The following is a 6,494-nucleotide window of genomic DNA, read 5'->3' on the forward strand; positions in this document are numbered from 1 at the left end:
CGCCTCTTCTCTCCCTCTTGACATTAGCTTCATCTAGTGTTGATAGAATAATGTCTACATTGATTTTATAAGAAAATATATATCAACACATTCTACAACAGAAATTATTCAGTTAACTTTGTAAAACCTGAAAATGTGTACATGTAATTCCAATTACAATTATGTAAAATTTCTCTTGATTGTTCATGTATATGGCAATCTGTTACACTGATTATGTTTGAATTCTTTCCTATTTTAACCTGTACTTGTAACCTATGTGCTACGTATTTATTCTACCAACAAGATCAGAAGAGGTCTATTTTCTGTTAGCATGTAGGAAATAAATGAAAAGCTATATAATATAATTTATTCCTGTTCTTACGTGTAGAAAAATCTTTAATTACCTACTGTCTTAAATCTAAAGGAAATTAATAATGTTCTGTGATTCCTTACAAGCCCTTATGAAAGTACAGTAAAATACTGAAATAACATGTAAGTATTAATATATGAAAACAATTCAGTGATAATTCAGTTATAGCTAAGAAAAATACTTAGAAGGTTTACCATGAATATATAAATTGCATACACAATATTCTGATCGAATTCAGTTGCTATACTCATACTCCTATCATAAGTGGAATCAATGAACTGCATTATAACATATATCAATTATTTATTTATAAATGTTATTATCAAAGGTTGGATTAGATGATATGCTTTATATTCATAAAAGTATTTCTTAAAAATCAGAAAGCTTTTTAAATATATGTATAGATATAAATATGTGATTAAACATTTAAGCTTGCTTATTGGTATTTAGTAAAGAAAAGCAGCAGAGAGCAGTTTGTGAAAACAAAGGAGTGAAAAGAATAGAAAGTGATAGGAAACATAAATGAAAAGGTATAAAGACTAAATGGAATATCGAAAATCTAGGGGAAGTGGATGAAAATAGATCATGGATTGAGATATATGACCTGTAGATAGGACAATCTATTTATCTATAATTACTCTTTCTTTATCTTTGGGAGTTTTATTCCATTGAAGATTAGCCTGATTGTCATGCTCTCTATTTTAATTGAAACTGGATATTTGTACAACAACATATTGGGAGAAGATCATTCTATTGTCTTCAAACGTTCCTAATTATGACAATATTAGTTCTGTCCTTTCAATAACAATTCTGAAATTTCAGTATTTCTCAAATGATCTTATAGTCTGTGAGTTCTTTATATATTTATTTTCCCTTTAATTTTTACTACATTCTGCTCCTTTTTATATTGCTTCTCAATTCTATTACATATTTAAAAAATATTCTTCTATAGTATTTGTTTCTTTCATATATATATATATATATATATATATATATATATATATATATATATATATATATATATATATATATTTCTTTATATTGTGCAAAATTCTCTCCTTGTTTTCATCTATATTTTACACTCACTATCTTTTTTCTAGTGTCGGAATCTTTGATCTGTTCCCTATTAAATTCCACCATTATCTTAAACAGAATTGGTAATGTTAAAATTTTCCTCAACATTATTAATTTTCTGTTGTACATAACCTAAATCAATCTGATCTCTGTTATGTTCAAAGAAATCCATCCTTTTACTGTACCTCTCTCTAATTCTTCTGAATTAATTAGCAACATTAAAGACATACCAGTCTCCCAACTTAGACTCTTTCATCAAAATTCCTTTCTCTCCTTTTCTGTAGCTGATTTTTTTAATAATTTCTAATTTTTTTATTTTTCTCTCAGTTTTTCCATAATTTCTGTTAGCTTTTGTTTTTTCACTACTGGCTATTTTTCTTTTAGTTATATAAGGATGAGCAGAAACTAAATCATTAATAGAAATAGACAAGAAAGAAACATAGGAAAAGGGAAACTGAGTAAGAGAAAGCAAAAAAGCAAAAAAATGGATGAAGAGAAATTAAAATAAAAAAGCAAACATAGAAAAGCTAAAAACAGATCGAATGAAACTAAAATGACAGAGAAAGAGCATGTGCAAGACTAGGAGGAAAAAAAAAACAAACTAAAGAAGAAAAGAAACAAAATTACATAAACAAGAGAGAACTAAAAAAATAGAAATTTTTTTTATTATATTTTTCATTTATTTTTCAATAGTATGAAGCCTTTTTGCTTTTAATAAGATTATAATAATTATTGATAGTTCTGTGGTATTGGAGAGGGTTTGGGTGTGTGATGCAAGTGGGATTGACAATGACAACAATAACAATAATAACAGCTAAAACAACTGTAATCAAAGTAAGAAAAAGAAAATAAAACTAATAGTATTAGCTTGATAATGATATCATAAAACTTCATACATCTATCACATCACACTGATGATGAAGATATGTATGTAGGAAAGTAATTTTAACAGAAATTGATATGTTCACATGTTTGTATTTATTCTCAGTATCTTTTTTTTTGTTTTTGTTTAATTTTTTTCCTACTTTTTTTTTAGGTCTCAGCTCCTTCTATAATTTAGAAAGCCTTTGGGTTATAATTTTTATTTTAGATTATTTTTTTTTAGTTTTATCCATTTTTTTATAGTATGCATTTACTTTTTTTTTATTGGCAAAAGAGCTATATAATAAGGCTGTTAATTTTTTTATATCTAATTCCCTTGAGTAATTGTTGACCATTCAAGGGGTATTGAATGTAGACAGTGGTGGATGTTTCTCTATGACAGTTGGGATGTTGCTTGAAATCAAAAGGAATGATAGCATGATATTAATAGAGAGATTCTAGCAGCGTTTTATGATGGGATGGAGTGGGATGGGAAAACAAATATTTCATATAGCCCCTCGTAGGAGATGAGAAAAATAGCAAAAACCCTTCCCTTGAAGCTAAACTTCATAATTAAAGTCTCCAAACTAAAATTTGTGATTCAGTAGAGGTTATGTCCTCCACAAGGTTTTTTTTTTAATTAAAATACACATGGGACATCCAAAAATAAATTACACCTCATTGGAAATGTATTGAAAGGAAAATAGACAGCAGCAATAAATGATGAGAACAAATGTAGACAGAGTGGCTGATAGCAATAAAGTTATAGCAATAAGCAGTAAAGTAATCATGATGATTAGGGATTACAAACCTCAATTTGTGATTTGGAAGGTTTTTTTTTTTTATATATCTTAGAATTCTAACATGCAAAATAATAATCCCTTCAATTTCTTGCATATTATATATTTTATTGCAGTAATCAATGAATATAAATTGAAAATAAAAGCTGTTTAAATTTAGAATATTGATTTCTTTTGACAATAAAGAAGGCTACATTTTACACAGTAAGAAAATATATTTCATTGAATCAACCCAGTATATTATTATTGTTATTTAGACTTGGCAGGGATGACAGACTAAAACAACTGTTAGGATTCTCACAAAAAGATAAATAAAACAGATATGATAAAACATATAGCTTGGAGTTTTAGGATTTGCGCTATTTTCATATAATTTAAAATTGTTAAATATTGAATATAAAACTTTAATTACAACTTAATAAAATTACATATTGTAGTTTGTAAGATTCAAAAGTTTGCTCAATACAAGAAATTTTGTTTTGGGGTTTTTCCTTTTTTTACAGTTTTGGAAAATAACTTTTATATAGATTAGTTGTAGATTAATATACATCCACCAGTTTGGGAATTATCTGTAAATAGGGTACAAAATAACACAATTTATAGTAGTTAACATTCTACAATCATGACACCTTTGGTGGTCCTTGGCTTTGATTAGCTACATTATATTTTATACAAATTTTATGTGTTAGATGTCTCTGTTTACTTAATAGTGTTTTTATTCATCATCATAACCATTTTAAAATCTTTTTTCCATGCTTGCATGGATAGGATGGAGTTTATTGCAGAAGATTTTCTTCAATTAGATGCTCTTCCTATCACTAACTTTCTCCTGTTTCTAGGCAATGTAATATTTCCCTATGGCCTGACACATTCTCACACAATATTGGAAATGAATGATATTGCTCGTATTACAATGCAAATCATTTTTTAATTCATTTTCTAGTTTTAGTAAGTAGACTATAATCACGTTAGGGTACTGCTTTCAAGTGTTTTAACTAATCATATCAATCCCTATACTTCTTTTAGTCTAAGATGTTTTATTTGTATCTGTCTACTGAATCACTAAGATATGCTTTTAGCATACAAATTTACACAAGTAAACATAGACACAAACAGTCACAAAATGCATATACATTTAATGTGTGTTATTTCTTTACTACCCACAAGGGGCTACACACAAAGGGGACAAACAAGGACAGACAAACGGATTAAGTCGATAATACCGACCCCAGTGCGTAACTGGTACTTATTTAATCGACCCCGAAAGGATGAAAGGCAAAGTCGACCTCGGCGGAATTTGAACTCAGAACGTAGCGGCAGACGAAATACCGTTAAGCATTTCGCCCGGCGTGCTAACGTTTCTGCCAGCTCGCCGCCTATATACATTTAATGTGTGTGTGTGTCATTATTCAATTTTATTTCAAGATTTCTTGCCAATAGAAATGAACTGGTTTCTAACCTTGATCCAAGGCTCCTTCATTGGAATTTCATTATCAACAAGGGTATTTTTGTATGTATGTATATGTGCAGATTTGTATGCTTTATTTTATGTATGTCTTCTCGTGCATATACTTTCATATCTAGACATGCCCATATATACTTAAATGATAAACTTCTGGAAAGTCTTATTTATGTGTGTATGTGCATGTGTGTGTGTGTGAATGTTCTCATCTGTTTTTAATTATTTAAATTCTTCCTCTGAGGAAGGATCTGGTTTCTAACAAAGATACAAAGCTCCTTCATTGGAATACAGATAACAAAAACAATGTCACATTTTAAACTCGAGAAAAGTCTTGCATATTTTCACTGTTCCACTTATAGATTGTATTTGTAGTGTGTGAGTTAATTGGTCAATTTCTTTCTCTGAAATGCCTAGCTTATCCAGATTGTCACTTAGGCATTTACTTGCAAAACCAGATGCATTGATTATTGTTGGTATAAATGTGAATTTATAATCTGGATATAGAAGCTGGAGCTTTCAAAGTAGTTGTCCATAGTTATTCTCTTTCTTTTCTTTTTTTACCACTACAGAATTCAAGCTAATGACTAAGAAAGGGGCAAAGCTCTTCTGCTTAAGTCATGACGGCTCTTAGGGTCTGTAATTAGCTGAATTAGTTGATGTATGCATATTTGTGTGCGTTTTGAGCAGGTAGATAAATAAACTTCCACTTGTGGGTATGCATGTCACAAAAGAGCGCAAGTGAGATATAGTTTTATTGAATGTAGATAGCTCTGACTTCCATATTTTCCAAAGCCTACTGAAGTATCCCTTTGTCACCCTAGCTTTATTTACAATACCAAAAGATACAATATTCTCATCAATTCCAAAATATTTGTAACATCAAATCATATTTGTAGTTCTCAGTCAGGCTCCATATAACCATTGGTTATATGGAGAAGGAGGTCCATATAAGATTTTGTTAAAATTTATGTGCAATAAATTGGTTATATTTCTACAATATAGAAATATTTTAACAACTTTTTATACAGTTCCAAATAATATTTAATCATAAAAATACAACAGGATTTTTTCTATATACAATGAATGGTTATGGAGGTCCAGTAGAGTAAAAATAGGAAACAAAAGTAAAAAAAATAAAACGAAAATGCTTGAGAACCACTGTGTTAGACTAATGGACCATGTAGTAGGTTAGAACCCAGAAGTACATGGTTACAAAGTAAGCTTACTCACCATCTGATTATACCTGCACTTGTCTAAAGTATTACTAATTATCTAATGTATTCAATGATTATAATTTTGATTTAATATCAAACTGCTACATGTACACTTCCCACGCACAAACAACTACTTGTACATTGTTGCCAGTCTACAGTGACCTCATACAACAATAAGCACTTTGTTTATTTATAGCCACAATCATTCAAAATAAATATTTGTCCCAAAAATCTTAATTTAATTCTGCAATTGGGATCAAGTTATTTGCTTCTATAGAGGTAATTAACTACCTCTTAATTTTGTTCTCCAAATTTCAAGAACTTGCTGAGAAAGAAAACAAAAACCTTGAAATACAATTTCCTGTGACTGTGTTACCAAACAGTAAATACAATGACTAGACAGCTCTTGAATGAACTTATTTACAACTAAATTTCTTGTCAATTGCTGAATAAAACACAAAGTGCTTGTCAAAAAGCATAAGTGACAAAAGTAAAGCATACTGTTTTAAAGTAACTCTTCTGTTGTTGAAGTAATCAAAATATAGCATCCACAGTAAAGTATTTAAAACATTTTAACCTTGCAAGAGACTATTTCCTTCATTATTTAATATATCACTTTTGGCTCACTTATAAAATTTTCCATCAAATTGTTATTGCAATTATAGCTCTAATCACTAAAAAGCAAACAGTATAAACTTGCTTTTACATGGAATCAAACATTAAGCTTGATGCAA

The 6,494-nt window shown here is 29.2% G+C and overlaps 1 long non-coding RNA gene across 2 annotated transcripts in view; it reads right to left on the bottom strand.

Moving 5' to 3' along the window:
• The window catches only part of LOC128248889 (uncharacterized), a 37,407-nt gene that overhangs the window by 17,295 nt on the left and 13,618 nt on the right, over positions 1 to 6,494 (bottom strand). The gene's annotated exons all lie outside the window — the stretch shown is intronic.

Source organism: Octopus bimaculoides, chromosome 10, assembly GCF_046866305.1.
Source record: "Octopus bimaculoides isolate indiv1 chromosome 10, ASM4686630v1, whole genome shotgun sequence".
Lineage (NCBI taxonomy): Eukaryota > Metazoa > Mollusca > Cephalopoda > Octopoda > Octopodidae > Octopus > Octopus bimaculoides.